The following is a 17,210-nucleotide window of genomic DNA, read 5'->3' on the forward strand; positions in this document are numbered from 1 at the left end:
AAGCAGTGGTATGAATTTCAGAAGAAATTCATAAACAGGTCAGCTAAATTACAGAGGGAGAATTTTTCTGTATGAGTTTAAAAATTTTTAATTAGAAATTATCATGCCAAAATATATTCTTAAATTTATTTGAAAGTAATCAAAAGGATTATGAACACCTGTATATCATTTAGATGTAGAAAAATTAAGTGATGACGTTTTCAATAAAATCAATCATTTTCACACATTATGATAACATTTTAATAAGATATCAGAAAGGTGTAGCCACCCTCAAATAAATGTGTTTACAAATAAATGTATTTACCCTTTTTGTTTGTATTATTGGTACTTAAGGGGTGTGAGGGGTAGTTAGTCAATGGGAGTGTATTCTTTTATTGAAAGATCAATTATTAGAAAAGTTCTCTAAGGCAATGCATTACCCAGAAGACGAAACTAGGTTAATGTAGTTTTTTTAAATTAAAATATCTTTAAAGAATACGAAAGAAAGTACCAAGTAAAATTTTGTGTGTGCTGGTATTTTAAATTGTATCCTTATAATCATGAAAGATGAGTGGACTTTTTTTCTTTCCATTATTTCCTAAAGTATTTATGCATCATGGTAGGCAGTTTGAAAGATGTCAAACTGACTAGCCTTCTGACCATTTTCAAATTGCAGTATACCTAAGTACCTGACCTCCAACAGAGAAAAACTAACTTTTTCAGCATCTATTTTACAATTTTCATTGTTCGGTGTCCTATTTTAAGCTGATATGGATCTGTGCATGTTCGCATACTCAAGCAAGTGCGTACACTGAAAAATAACAGCAATAGAAGCATAATACCTATTATGGGGAGATGGAAAAGCCCTCCTATGTTCTGCAAATGTCTGATAGCATAGGAATATTGTGTTCTGTTCTGGGTACCAGTGATAAGAAACACAATCAAAATAAGGGGAAAGAAAGGAGGATCGCTTAGGAGATTTAATATTATTTATAATATGAGGAACTATGTGATATAAAGAAGGGACTGGAAAAAAATAGGAAATTTTAGGTTTCTGCCACATGTCATAAATTCATGAACTTTGAACTAAAATGTGTAATCACCTAAATAAATTAGATGAAAACAAAGATCAAGAATCACTTATAATATATGAAAAGTTTCAATCAAATTACATTTCTCTTTAAGAATAAATAATGGTAGGAGACTTCTGGAATGGCTAAATGAGGAGCTCTGTAAATTCACCCTCCCATAAAAGCAATGAAAACACTGGCAAAACCATCAAAATCAACTTTTTAGACCACAGGAAATTAACTGAAATCTTGTAACAATCTGGTAATAGCTTATTTGGGAAAAACTGCTGAACCTCATTAAGAACTATAGGGTTTGTGGCATTTTAACTTGATCTGCTATTGTTACTCTCTTCCCAACTCTGCACAGTAACCTTGAAAACCAGCGTCACAACCACATAACTGTGAAAAATGGCAGCCTTGGAGTCAATGGAGGAGCAGTCAGGTTGGGTTTGGAGCTCCACAAAAAGTTCTACCTACAGAGCCTTGTCATCATTTGATTTATCTCACAGCCTGGGGAAAAGCCCACTCAGGGTGCTGTTATTTGATCTGACTCAGAACAGCTGCTGGAGGAAAAACCCTATCCCCAGGGCATTTGTCAAAAAAAATCAGTAGTGATTGTTTAACATTACAGACAAGCAACTAGAGACTTAAAAGGAAGATAAGGGAAATGTGACATCCATAGGGGGTTTTGAAAAGCTCTAACATGTTCCTGGGGATCTAGAAGGTTGTATTCATGTACAAAGTTATATGCATGCCCAGAAAAGATGTGAGAGGGCCTAAATCTCTCATCTCTAGCCAATCTTGAAGCTCTGTGCAAGTAGAAAATGAAGTCTAAGGCAGAGTTATAAACTGACTGCCTGGGCATTGAAATCATGTCCCAACACACAGGGAAAGTCTGACAAAAAAGGTTGGAAGACTTATTTTTTCAAGACTTTTAAAGAAGTCTCGGACCAATCACTAGCTGATTAATAAGTTAACTGAACAGATACTTGAGCTGTTATATGCTACAGAGAATACAAACTTTGCAAGATTGGTCTGGGAAAGTTATAAAACAAACAAACAGCAACAACAGCAATGACACAAAAATAATAACAACAATGACAACAAAAATACTTTTTTGGGAAGGAGTGATCTAACTTCAGAGTTTCCACATTATATTATTTTAAAAGTCTAGTTTTCAACAAAAAATTATGAGAGACACAAAGGAATAAGGAAGTATCATCCAGACACACACAGTCAATAGAAACTGTCCCTGAGTGATCCCAGATCATGGGTTTAATAGACAAAGACTTTAAACAAGCTTTTACAGATATGTTCAAATAACTAAAGGAAATATGTCAACAGAATTAAAGGAAAGTATGAAAATGACATCTCACCAAATAGAGAACATCAATAAAGAAAAAGAAATTACAAACAAAGAGCCAAATAGAAATTCTGGTTTTAAAGTTACAAGAACTAAAATGAGAAAAATTCACTAGCAGGACTCAACAGCAGATTTTAGCTGGCAGAAGAACAATCAGTGATCTTGAATATAGGTCAGTTTAGATTATCCAGTGTAAGGAACAGGAAGGAAAAAGAAAGAAGAAATATAAATAGAGTCTCGGGGACCTGTGGGACACAATTAAGAATACTAACATACATATAATGGGAATCCCAGAGTAGAAGAGAGAAAGAAGCAGAAATATTATTTAAAGAAATAATGGCCCCCAAACCCCACAAATTTGATTAAAAAAAAAATTAGTCTCCACATCCAGGTAGGATACAAACTCCAAGCAGGATAAACTCAAGGAGATCCACTCTATACATATCACAGTCAACATTTCAAAAGGCAAAGACAAAGAGAGAATTCTGAAAGAAGCAAGAGAAAAATTATCCATTGTATATAATGAATCCTCAATAAGAAAAACAACTAACTTTTACTCCAAAGCTATGGAGGCCAAAAGGCAGTGGAAAGACAACCAAAGTGCTGAAAGAAAAAGGCTGTCAACGGAGAAGTCAATATCCAGCAAAACTATGCTTCATAGAGATTAAGACACTTCCCCCAAAAGAAGCAGCTGAGGGAGAAATTGTCTCTAATATATCTGCCTTACAAAACATACTAAAGGAAATCCTTCAGGAAGAATTGAAAAGACACAAGGGAGTACTTGATACATGTGAAGAAACAAAGAGCATCAGTAGAGGTAACTGCATAGATAAATATAAAAGGCAACTTACAGGTATGTTTTAGTAAAAGGATCCAGGTTAGAAAGGAAGAAATAAAACAATATCTGTTTGCATATGACATGATCCTGTATACAGAAAATCCTAAGGAATTCACACACACACACAAAAATCTACTAGAAGTATTAAATGAGTATATTGAGATCTCAGAATACAAAATCAAGTTACAAAAACGTTATATTTCTATACACTGACAATTAGCAATTCAAAAATGAAATAAAGAAAACAATTCTAGTTAAAATAGCATAAAACGAATAAAACGCCTAGGTATACCTTTCACAAAATAAGTGCCATACTTGTACCCTGAAAACTACAAAATGTTGCTGAAAGAAATTCAAGAATACCGAAGTGGAAAGGTAACCCCTGTTTATATATTGGGAGAATTTCTATTGCTAAGATGGCAAGATGGCAGTACCCCCCAAACTCTTCTTCTGACTCACTGCAGTCCCTATTGAAATTTCATCTGACATTTTTTCTGAAATTCATAAGTTGATCCTAAAATTCACACAGAACTTCAATTGATCCATAATAGCTAAACGATCTTGATAAAGAAGAACAAAATTGGAGATGCACATTCCCTAACTACAAAGCTACAATAATCAAGAAATTGTGCTACTGGCATAAGGATAGAAATATAGATCAATGGAACAGAATTGACAGCCCAGAAATAAACTCATATTTATGACCAATTGATTTTTGACAGAAGTATCAAGAACAATTTAATGGAGAAAGGATAGTCTTTCCAGCAAATGGTTTTGAGACAACTGAACATCCACATGTAGAAGAATGAATTTGGACATGTACCACACCATATAAAATTTCTAACTCAAAATGGATCATAATTCTAAATATAAGAGCTAAAAACATAAATTTTTAGAAGAAAAAAGAAAAACTAGGAGTATTTGTGACTTGGGGTTAAGGAGTAGTTTGTTAGATATGACATGTAAACACAAGCTACAAAAGGAAAAAGAGATACATTTGACATCACCAAAATTAAAAACCTTTCATGCATCAAAGGATATTATCAAGAAAGTGAAAAAAACAACTCAGAGAATGAGAAAGTACATTCAAATAAATTATCTGATAAGGGACTTATATCTAGAATTTTATAAAGAAACTTTACACTAAATGATAAAAAAGATGAATAACCCAGTTTAAAAGTGGACAGAGGGTTTGAATAGACATTTCTCCCTGGAAGACATACAATAAACAATAAGCACATGAAGAGATGTTCAACATCATTAGCCATTAAGGAAACGCAAATCAAAACCATAATAAGATGTCACTTTGCACCCACTAGCATGGCTATAATGAAAAACACAGATAGTGATAAATATTGGCAAGGATGTAAAAAAAAAATGGGACTCTCAAACAATGCTGATAGGTATGTAAAATGGTGTAGCCCTTTGGAAAAAAAATAGCAGTTCCTCAAAATGTTAAACATAGAGTTACTATATGACCAAGCAATTCTTCTAGCTATATACCCACCCAATAGAAAGAAAACACATGTCTATGTAGAATTGTGTACATGGATGTTTACAGCAGTATTATTCATAGTAACCCCAAAATGAAAACAACCCAAATATCCTTAAACTGATGAATGAATAAACAAAATGGTATATCTACATAATGGAATAGTTTCAGCAATAAAAAGGAATGGGTACTAATACATGTTATACCATGAATGAGCCTTGAAAACATTACGTTAAGTGAAAGAAGCCAGGCACAAATGATCACATATTGTATGATATCATTTATATGAAATTTTTACAATAGGCAAATCTGTAGATACAGAATGATTAATGGTTGCATAGGGCTGGGGGCAGGTGAGGTGGGGTGGAGAGTGACTGCTAATGGGCATGGGTTTTCTTTTCTGGTGATTAAAATATTCTAAAATTAGACTGTGTTGATGGTTGTACAACTCTGTGAATACACTAAAATACATTGAATTGTACACTTTAGACTGGTGAATTTTGTGGTGTGATAATTATAATCTTCTAATAAAGCTATTTTTAAAAAGCTATTATGACAATCTCTAGGTCCATCCATGTCACTGCCAATGACATTATTTTGTTCTTTTTTATGGTTGAGTAATATTCCACTGTATATATGTACCACATCTTCTTTATCCATTCCTCTGTCGATGGACATTTAAGTTGCTTCCATGTCCTGGCTATATATATAAAATAGATACCTAATAAGAATCTACTGTATAGCACAGGGAACTCTACTCAATACTCTGTAATAACCTATATGGGAATAGAATCTAAAAAAGAGTGGATATATGTATATGTATAACTGATTCACTTTGCTGTACAGCAGAAACTAACACAACATTGTAAATCAACTATACTCCAATAAAAATTAATTTTAAAATGCAATTATATAGCTTAAAAATGTAAACAAAAAGTGTTAGGTCTTATACATGTTAAAATACTTCATGAAAATTAGAGTGCTACAAATCATTATTTTATCAATTACTAACATAATTTTTATCGTTAGGATGTTTAACCAATACTCCCATTATTTTAGGTAGGTTGCACTCTTCAAATGTGTTAATATTATTTCCTGTGGAAATACATCACTTACAAAATACTCATTTGTATGAGCTCAAGGAAACAGAATAATTTACAATAATTTTATTGACATTTCAAGACCTTTTCAGGTTAACCTAAAATGCATTTCAAAATAATTTAGTAGCAATATAAAATTAAAAGAGAGAACAATTGCTTTGTAGGTGTGTCTATTATATATTTACTTTGACTCATCGTCGCTCCTAACCACGTTCTTACTAAAGCATGCTTTCCTGTTTTCATTGTGTTCCTGCCCCACTGAGAATGCTTTATCGATTCCCCTTAGGCTTCTCTGCTGGCCATGCAGGATTTCCCACAGTCTAACTCCAATCCAGAGGCCAGCCTTATCTGCTGTTCTTACATAAACCCTGTAAATCATTCAAATTGTCTGGTCTCTGAACTCACCTGGCATTTATTCATCATTTATTTCATTAGTCTTTCAATGAAAACATTTGTTCAATGTCTACCATGTGTCATAACTACTATGATCTCAAGGTCTTGATATGTGGTGAGAAATCAGAAGACCACAAGACAGAGTAAAAAATAACAGTATTAATCAATTCAGACAAATGCAGCAAGGAGGCCAAACTTCAGCTCCAATCACCAGCTCTGATGACAGCTTCCCAAACAGAGGGATACACACATCCCAAAGCAAGACAGTGGCACCACACTGCAGTGATTCTCATAAGCCAGAGACCTGCAAATCTTCATTCATGTTATGCAGTGATAAAGCCAATAAATACATCAGTTAAAGCCTCTGTGTTGGTCAATCAAAGAGAATAGTAACCTATGCATATAGCTGAGATTTTCTAAATCTCATTTAAGTTGTCTGCAGAGCTTTAGGCTGCCAGTCAGTCAGATAGGGTTCTACTTCCCCTGGTTGTGAGGGAAGTGATTTCGATTTTTAAAAAGGGATTGTTTAGGGTCATTTTCTCTTTGGGGAGCTAAAGTAGTTAGTAGGCAGAGCATATGGGAAAGTTTTGGTACCTTCAGTGAGAGCTGGAAATGTCATTTTGACCCAGAGTGCCTTAACACTGCAGAGTTCTGCAGGCTTCCTTAAAATGCGGCTGCCCATCGTATGCTCTACAGAACACATTCATTCAGAACAAAGGTCTGTGACCAAAAGTTCAACTAGAGTCTAGCCTTCAGATCAACATATTTCACTCAGAGATTGGAATCACTGGCCCCTGCATGTTCGTGAAATGCCCTTAATAGCAGTGATCCTAAAGGCTACAACTCCAGAAAGTGTGACCTGAAAAAGTTATGAATATTTCTTTTTAAAAATAGACTATGGGGCTTCCCTGGTGGCGCAGTGGTTGGGAGTCCGCCTGCCGACGCAGGGGGTGCGGCTTCGCGCCCCGGTTTGGGAGGGTCCCACGTGCCGCGGAGCGGCTGGGCCCGTGGGCCATGGCCGCTGGGCCTGCGCGTCCGGAGCCTGTGCTCCGCAACGGGAGAGGCCACAACAGTGAGAGGCCCACGTACCACAAAAAAAAAAAAAAAAAATAGACTATGTTTTAGAGCAGTTTTACGTTCACAGCTAAATTGAATGGAAAGTACGGGGAGTTCCCATATAAACTCCTAAACCCCACCCCCTCTCTGCCTTCCCCAGCTTCAACATCCCACACCAGATTGGTGCATTTGTAACAATCAGTGAACATACAATGATATATCATTGTCACCCACGTTTACATTAGGGTTCACTCTTTTAATATTTATTTTTAAATGATTTAGAACATTAATTTTATTTAAATAAAGTTGTATTTTTATGTTAAAATGGTCCTAAGTCTTATTATCATTAGAATAGTTGAATTCAGTTATGATTGCCATTTCTGTATATGTATGTCTCACTTTATATTCGATGGGGTTTACAGCAATTAAAAATACAAAACACTTTGCAAGCTGGGTCTTACTATCTGGTCCCCTCAGAATTCCTGAGCTGAGATCTCTGATACACACACACACACACATGCGCACACACACATACACACACACATACTTTTAAGTGGATGATGTGTTGGTGTGTGCCCTCCTTGTTCCATTGCTTATGTGGTGTCTGGCTTCTGTTAATGTTCCCACCTCCTGCTCTCCATAAGAAGTGTAGATTAATCATTAAAAGAGGAAGTTTAGTACAGACCAGGAATTGCTGTCACATGAATGACTGACTAGAAACTCATAAAAATAAAATTCTGTACACATTTAAGGGGGAGCCCTTTATAGCTAGAAGGAACGCTATAGATCTGTCTTTATAGGTTGGCGCTTATTGAACCTGTCATGAGCTGAAGCCATTTAAACCTCATCACTTCAAGCCTTATAGATTACAGTCTGGGCTTATGGTTCATTTCACTGGCAAACCGGAGGTAACTCCCATTCTCTTGTTTTATTTCCCTGCCTTGGTATCCCTTTGATTTGTAAACTAAATCAAACCGTTTCTTCCCAAAAGTCATTAAAATAATGTTCTTCTCAAACAAAGGAGGAAACTTTAGTGTATCAACAGAGCACACCCTTTGGTTGGCCATCTGTCTACTTGTCTGTCTGTCCATCCATTATCTATCTATCTATGTATCATCTATCTGCTTATCACCTATCTATCTACCTACCTATCTACCTACCTGTTCATTTAGTTATTTAAATTTGGTTTCCCAGAAGAAAAGCAGCTTAGTGATGGAAAGACCATGGATTTTTGAGAGGGCTGGGTTCTGTCCCTTACTTTGTACTTGGGAAGATAATAAGAATCTGCACCTTTGTTTACTCATCTGTAAATTGGGGGAACTAATGTTAACTGTACAGGGTTTAAGGGTTAAGAGGGATCACATATTTGGAAGTGACTTTATTACCCATACCGCAGCAGTGAAATGTTAGCACTGCCGTGGTGGTTGAGTGGGTGTGGAGCTGTCATCCTCTCACATCAGTCTCCAAGAATACATTTGAGAAACCACTCACTTGGAGCAGGAATGCAGCCTGTGAACAGGGACCAGGGCAAACTAACAATCCATCACTGCGAGTACAGGGCACCCATAACATGACACCAAGAAGATGGAAACCTTGCTGTTTTTTAAGGCAAGTTTCCAAAGTGCACTCACTCATGTTATCTCATTCTTATTTTGATCATCAAAACAACCCAATGAAGTAGTCCAGGCACTGATTATTGGCTCCATTTTACAATGGAAAAAGTCTGGTGAGTCAAGGGCTCCATGGAGGTTCTGGAACCGATGAGCATTAAAGCTGGATGGAGGCTGAGTCTTTAGACTCAGAACAGGAGACGTTCACTGCTGGGTTGCTTGCTTGCTAAGTAGGCAAGCCGACTGAGCGAGGCAGAGGCTGGACTGAGCTTATACTTCATTCTGGTTTGTGGTGGATGATTGAAGCTAGAGGGGACACATCCACACCATTAATATTGAACATGAAAACAACACGTAAATCTCAGGAAATGTAGCCTTTGTAGGAGATCAGGGAATTGTACACATTTTGTTTAGGTGCAGTGTACTATGAAAGTGGAGGCTTGGAGCTCTGTGTGTGACAACAAAAAAGGCTAAGAGCTTAACTGGTTAACTAGATGAGAAGCAATCATAAACCGAACTTGCAAATATAATGAAGGGGGAAAATGAGGTCGAAAATTGACCTTACCTTCTCTCAGGGCATAATTTCTAATTCTTATTCAACTTTCAAAGGACAAATTGTAAATTTGTGTTGCCAGTCTGAAAGGCTTTGTCCTTGATTTGGGTAAAGAACCAATTAAAACATTATTCACTTTTATAGCCCGAGGGGTGTAAAAAGATTAAACAAACAAACAAAAGATACCAGGTGATTTTGTGTCTTTATAAAAATATTAAAACGTGAAGTCTACATGAAAAAAAATAATATTATTTGGATGTAATTTATATAACAATATCATCTATCTTAAAAGTTTATATCCATTATCCACCTTTTTAAAAGCACCTTTTTCTATTCCAGCTGCCATCAGAATCAACTCAAGAGGCTGCTTGTTTCTGAAGCACATTTAAAGGGTTATTTTATAGGTTATTTTATAGCCAGCATATATGCTGGCCCCTCCAGAATGTGAATCTCAGCGTGTGGTCCTCAGAACACCAACGTCAGTATCATCTTGCACATGCAAGTTCTCAGGCCCCACCCTAGACCTACCAAATCAGAAACTTTGAAGTTGGGGTCCCTGAATCTCTATGCTACAAGCCCTCCAGGTGATTCTGAACTTTGAAAACAGCTGCTCTAGAAGAGACAGGCATTGTCTTGGGGGTGGGTTAGGGTTCTTCCAAGGCAGAAGAGGTTAATAACAATACAAATGTCTTTGGAATTATTGCCCAAATTACAAATGATGGGTTTTCATGGATCTAAGTCCTTCTCCACCCTGTACATACAGAAATGAGTGTTCTGAATTATCGCCAGTGCTGTTCATGACTGTACAGCACCATATCCTCTCCCAGTTCTCCTGTAATTAGTGACCTACACCTAGGAGATGGTCAGGGGAGCTTATTATAGTCATGGAGCAGACCATGATCAAAGCACCTCCTTCTATCTCTGAAGATTGACAGGGAGAGATGGAGAGGATATGGTTCTAAGATTAGCAAATTGCAGAGTAATCCTGGGATGTTGGACAGAGGGCGTTAGCTGATCCCTGAAAGCAAAGTTAATTTTCAGGGAATCTAAAAATGTACCAAGTTGGGAGTGTTATGGTTATTGTTATTTTTTAACCTTCTTGGGTCTCCCCGGTACTAACTTCAGGGCACCATGACCCCAGTTTAGAAGGAAAATATTCTGCTTGTGAAAGCTTGCAGAGCAAATCTGGGTAGGGCTGTTATTTAAAGCCTCTCTGGTCACTGCGTGCTGCACATGAAGGCACCTTCCACATGGTAACTCTTAGCACCACCCATGACATCAAAACCATTTGCCTAAGGGCGGGCGGTGCATGGAAGGAGGGAGCCCAGAATGCCACATCATCCATTCTGCGAGGACCCTTAGGGAGATACAGAGTGTATATTTTCTGGAAGTACAGTTTATTATGTTGTTTGAAAATGTTACTCTGAGCAACAGATGTTATTTTTGGAGGCCGAGCAACTTTATTTTAGTGAAAAAAGGTCTTGGCAGAAGTTAAAGATTGTTGGCTAGAAGGAGGGGTTGGTATATGGACTTCCAATCTAGTCTCTTGAGTGGTACTGGGACAGTTTGCATGCAGAGGCACAGGGCTGTAATTTGCAGTCTTCGAGTGGCTGCTGCCCTGCCATGACTAATGCCACCAGGGCTCAGAAGGGAAGCAAGGAGCCTTCCTCTCATCTTCAGCTCTCCAGTGCCAAAGGGAGAAGAAAAGTGGTTGAGGAGCTGACTGTGTCCTCAAATCCACTGGGGGTTTCGGGACACTTCATTCCCCCTCTTTACTTAGCTCAGAGTCTGCTCTGGTGGAGCAGATTGAGACCTTGATCCTCAGTGCCAAGAAGATTATTTGCTATTTGCTCTTATATTTAAAATTTCAAAGTGGCACCCTGGCTTTATGAAGAGAGCACTTCAATGGAAAACTTCAATCACACCCTTTTCGATTCTCTCCAGGGACAAAATGTCAAGTTTCCCAAGGAAATTTAGTTTTATTTCTATCTTATTCTCATACACCTTTGACTATTTTGTGCTAATTTATCTCTCTCGTGGATGGCAAATTACTGAAGGACAGATAGAGAAGGAAAATTCAATTTGACTGCTTAGTGGGCCAGGGGGGATCCAAGTGCAGAGAATTGAATCGAGGCTGTATTGCCCCCAAGGCTGGTAGCCTTTCGATGAAGGCATGGTGCTGCTTGGGAAATTCTGTTATTGACCATATCAAAGAGACCCAACCTGGTGGGTGGGGACACAGAGCCTGGGGACACACTGGTGGTGATCAAGAACATCCCATAGGTGGCTGTACCAAGACACCAGATGATCTGTTCATTTTGGATCAATATCTTCATCCAAATTTAAGGGTTCAGGCCTTACTCACATCCCTTAGAAGAGGGAGTTCATAAGAGCTGCTTATTAACAGGCTTTCAGAGTCTCAGAAAAATGTTTCAGGATCAGAGTAGACTCTTGTGGTGAGCTGGAGGTTGACTTTATAATAGACCAAACACTTTGGTTGTTTAGGGAAACTCTAAAGTTTGGCAAATAGACAATGAGTTTGGAGCTTACTTCAAAAGCACTAAAGAGGAGGATGGACAAATCCAGACCCCATGGCAACAGAGGTCCTAACGGAAAACTTGCTTCACTTAGGATTGGCTCAGAGATCAATGGAACAGGATCTGCTAGAGTCAGACTTCATTAACTCTGCTATGTGTTCTGGTCAACAAACTGAGTAATTTCAGATTCATTTCTGCCCTTTTTCTGCTCTTCTCTGTCTCAAATGAAACCACATTTCCTAGGCTCCCATGTCCTTTGCCTTCCTGGTATGTTTGGCCAGTACGAGGCAATGACAGAAGTTTGAAGGGCTGGAAGGACGGAAAACCACCATATGTCTCCCTCTTTCTCTCTCTGCTCCTTGCTGTGTTTCCTGTAGTATCAACATTTCCTCTTGAGCTCTCATTACCTCAAAAAAGCCCCTCCCTCCATGAGCCCATCTCCCACAAGGCAGTCTCCACTGACTCCAGCCCCTTCTGGAAGTCTTCAAACGCTAGGCCCTCCACTTCCTCCTGCTGTCCCATCACCTCTAGTTGTGGTTATAGCTTTTTGCTGTTGCCTCCCCGTCTCCTGACCGGCTTCTCAGTTCTTCCACTGTTTTGGATAACAATTTCCCTCTATTAAGTGCCTTCAGTTTGAAAGATCTATGGTGGTTTCTGTATTCCTGGCAGGACCCTAGGGTACGCTTCCACCGAGCAGATGTGGAATTGCATCAGAGACCATATGATTATTAAATTACTCTCTTTCCCCTGTTTCAGATTTATGTCCTATCCTCTACTGGAAACATTTCCCTTTTCTAGCCTTATTGTTCACATCCACGTTGAATTTTAGTTCCTTGGGGTCATTGTGTCCTTTTCATCTCAAATCTATATCTTCATCTTAAAATTAGCTGGCATTGTTTGAAATACAACCTAGGAAAAATGGCTCAATGAGTCACAAAATAAAATGATAAATGTAAATTCCCATCCTTTCTTCCCTACAGCCTGGGTCATCCACTTTTCCAACTATGTTATTCCTTTCTGCTATCTGAATATCAGGACACCTGGCAAGGGTAATGTCTGCTTGAGTTTCTACAGTGCTTCTGGCATTGTTGGCTCACAGCAAAAAGAAAGCACTCATCTCCACCTACATCTGTCATATTTCAACAAAGGGCAGAAATGCCATATCACCATGAAGCTAGAGATCCTCATTAACCCAGCCAGGGGCTCAAGAGAAAACAATAACTTGTATTGTTTCGGCAAAGTTTGTCAAAATTCTTAGCAAACATTTAGGCTTACCATGAATATCACTCTGTGAAGCTACTGCTAATGGTAGAATTTAAATTTTTCATCATACATATGTATATTATAGGACTCCAAGGTCTGGTACATTATAAGGAGTCCTGGGTTCCATTATTCATGGTGCCAGTAATTAGCTGTGTGACCAGAAGCAAGCCTTTCATTTCTGGGTTCATTTTCACATTAGTGAAATAAGGTAATTGGACTAGATAATCTCCAAGAGCCCAGAAATATAAAGTTATAACTGTATAGTAAATTTGTTTTTTTTTTTTTTTCACTGTTCATGCTTTATTTTCCCTCCTTGAGAACAAAAGAGATTGTCATGAGCAAAGAAAGAAAAACTTTTCTCTGCTGGCTTTTCCCACTTCACTACTCCCCTCCATATTACCCCTTTTTTCCTTTAATGTGTGATGCATGCTTAATATTATCCTTTTGCCCTAGAAGCAGTGCTAAGTGTGAGAGAAAAGACCAATGGGCTTTTGGTTCTGCATGTTCGGTTTGTGTAGTTAGTATTCATAGACCCAAGCTGTCCCACTCTTCTTAGCTTGGAATATCTTAGTTTTGGTATACTGGAAGACTTGATCCCCCGATTTTTTCCTTTATTCTGATTGACCCACCCATGTTTTATCCTGGTGGCAATGCCTTGTCAGGGTTATGTATGGGCCTTGGTCAATTTTGTGCATAACCAGAGTCGTTAAACATTTCAACTATGAGATTCGGATTCTTTTGCCCTCAAACCTTCCTCTTCCCATTCCCCTGCCATTGTCCTGTGTGAGGACCCCTAAAGCTTCATGAGATTCATTTTGATTAAGATAGTATCTCATCTTTCAAATCTCAGTTTATTCAACACTTCCTCAGGAAAGCTTTTCATTTCTACCCCTAGCATGGGTTAGAGCATGCTTCTATGATGCCCTCTACTCTCTTTACCAAGGAGAACAGCTACTGGAGCCAGACTGGTTCTAAATTCTGCCTCTGCCAGGAAATAACCATGTGAAAGTTACTTAAGCTTCACAAGACTTAATTTTTAAGATTCTGAAGTGAGAATAATAACTGCATATACGTCCGTGTTTGGGGGGAGGATTTTTTATGTAAAACACTTAGAACAGTGCCTGGCAATTGGTAAGTGCTCAACAATATGGTTTGCTGTTATTATTATGATTGCTATTGACATTATTGATTGTTTATTTCTCTCATCACCAAACTGTAACTACACGAGTGCAGAGATTGTATGTTTCTTCTTGCATGGTCAGAGTCCAAACTCCTAACACCTAATAGGTGCTTGATAAATATCTATTGAATGAATGAATGAATCCCTAAAATCTCTTCTAAAACGTATGTATTTCTAGGAGAATTAATTGAGTACATCAGCCATTCACACTGAGTGAAGGGAGTCTGGCTAGTTCCTGAAGAGGCAAGATATAAATGGGAAGAAGGCAGAAAGAAGGTCCAGAGTATGGACAGCAGGTCTGTGCACTGTACAAGGGGGTTTCAGTAACTAGCTTACCCCTGAGATAAGAGAGTGCATCAAGGGGAGATAGAGGGGCTCCAAAGAATATACTTGCATTGACTATGAGGTTTTCCTTACAATTGCCCATATACGAAGGTTTTGCTGTGTGATGCAGTGGCATACTTTATACCAGATAGACTGGAACATTCAGTGATGCTTCTATTTGCAAGAAGCATGATTCCTTTAGGCTTTAATGCTTACTGAGCATCTCAAGATGTATTTTTCCAACTCAGTTCTTAAATTTTCACCTCCACTATGCTACCATCCATGTGATGGGGGCAAATGGATTCTTAATTTCCAACACTCAATATAATGTCCTCAAATGTCCTTGAATGGAGTGTGATCATAATTAATATGACTCTTTGTCCATGCCAAGTATTTTATTGTACAGATTTTTTTTTACTATAATAACCTGTGGGATAGGTAAGGTAAGTATTATTACCATACCTGTTTTAGGGATGATGAAATTGTGGTTTAAAGGTTAAAAGACATTTCTGAGGTCACACTCCAAATTCTGCATACCTTCTACTGTATGGTTCTTTTATGTTTTCTTTATGGATGGAGGCTTTACAAACTTTCCAAATATGTGGGCTTTAAAGAGCCATATTTCAGTGGTATCTGCACATCTCTTGCATCTCTTCAGTCCTCACGTGCTGCATTCTAGCTCATGAAGTGGCCTGGGACCAACAAGGCTACTGTGCTCCCCAACAAGCATCACAGTGCTGCAGACTGAGAATTAGTGAAACCCGCACAATCTAACACTATTTCTTTCAGTACAGTATCAAGGAAAGGATTTAAAACAAAAATGACACAAATGTGCTACTATATATATAGAACACCCCCAAAAACCTGCTCAACTACAGAGAGTATATCCGCCATTCTAATGAAATATATTTGCAGATTTATACAAAGAAAAATAGCTATGAGCATTTTTCTCTCTGTTCGTTTTCCAACATTTAAGGTAATCTTTACTGCTCTCTTCCTTCTTATGTGAACAATGGACTATCACAATTTTCCTTCGTTGTCTAAGGCCTCGGCTAAGTCTCCTAGCCACCAAGTCTCTCTTTTTCCGTTCTCAGGAAGATAAACTTGGTTAGAATATTTTGTTGTTTGTTTTGGCTTTGGCCTGATTTATTCTTGCCTCCATAAATATAAAATGCCTGAAATCAATAACTGACATAAAGAAACCACAAATCCTGAAAAGCCAAATACATACTTTAAAAAATACATATACATAGTTAAATCAATCATTAATCATTGTTCTCCTTCCTGTAAAAGTAAAATGAATCATCTTTATGTAAGAACCAAAGATTCATTTCTGTATAGCAAGGCAGCACATTTTTCAAAAGAATGAAATACTATTTTTGTTGTGCTCAACAAATAAATGATGGGGGCCTGTCAAAAGGACACAGGGGCCAGCTTGAAAGGGCACTTGCTGGACAATTCTGGGACAAAATATTGATAGGAATGGATTACAACCTTTACAAGAATATATGAATCTATGTTGATAAAAACAATAACTTACGGTAGAATACCAACCAATAAGTGTAGAAAGAATGACAGATTTAGAAAACTACCACTTGGGAGCCATTGTACTAATTGATTAAGGTAAGAGTCATCCATGGATGCTGAAAGTAATGGGTGAAAGTTTGTTGAGGATCAGGATATTTACATAGTCTTAGAGGATCTCTCACAAATTATTTATTAATTGCAAACAGAAAAATAACAACTTTACCCTGAAAAATGCCACCTAAATCAAGTGATTAAAGTTAACTTCACCAACGATGGGACAAACCAACAACATGTGTCTTCTGATATGATTTACAGAGAAGGACACACTGTCACTTCTGTTGCATTTCTGCCCCCAAATGCATAAGCTGAATCTAGTCACAAGGAAATGCTAGACAAATTCAGTTGAGGGACATTTTAGTTTGTCCGTATTCAAAAACTGTATACTCTCCAAGATGCCTTGTACTCGTTGAAAATGTCAAAGGCTTGAAATATATATTTTTAAAGACTAAAGAAGTCTTCCAATTTAAGAGCGAGTAGAGATGTATAATAACTAATTTTAATGTTTGATCCTGGATTAGATACTGGACCAGGAAAAAAAAAGTAAATATAAAGTGCATTATGGGGACAATTGAAGAAATTTGAATAAGGACTGTGGATTAGATAACATTATTGTGTGTGTCACTGTTAAATTTTCTGATATTGGTAATTATTTTGTTACATTACAAAATATCCTTATTAAGTATATATGTTGAAATACTTAGAGGTAAGGATGCACAATATCTCCAATTTACTCTCTAATGGTAAAGAAAAAAGCAGATTATATATATTATATATCATATAAAGAGAAAGAATGATAGAACCAATGGAACAAATTGTAAACAGTGAGTGAATCTCAATAAAGAGTATATGAGAGTTGTTTATTCTG

The 17,210-nt window shown here is 37.6% G+C and overlaps 1 protein-coding gene across 8 annotated transcripts in view; it reads left to right on the forward strand.

The window, feature by feature from the left end:
* RERG (RAS like estrogen regulated growth inhibitor) overlaps positions 1 to 17,210 on the forward strand; it is a 168,723-nt gene that overhangs the window by 44,951 nt on the left and 106,562 nt on the right. The window lies entirely within an intron of this gene.

This window comes from Tursiops truncatus, chromosome 11 (genome assembly GCF_011762595.2).
Source record: "Tursiops truncatus isolate mTurTru1 chromosome 11, mTurTru1.mat.Y, whole genome shotgun sequence".
Taxonomy (NCBI): Eukaryota; Metazoa; Chordata; class Mammalia; order Artiodactyla; family Delphinidae; genus Tursiops; species Tursiops truncatus.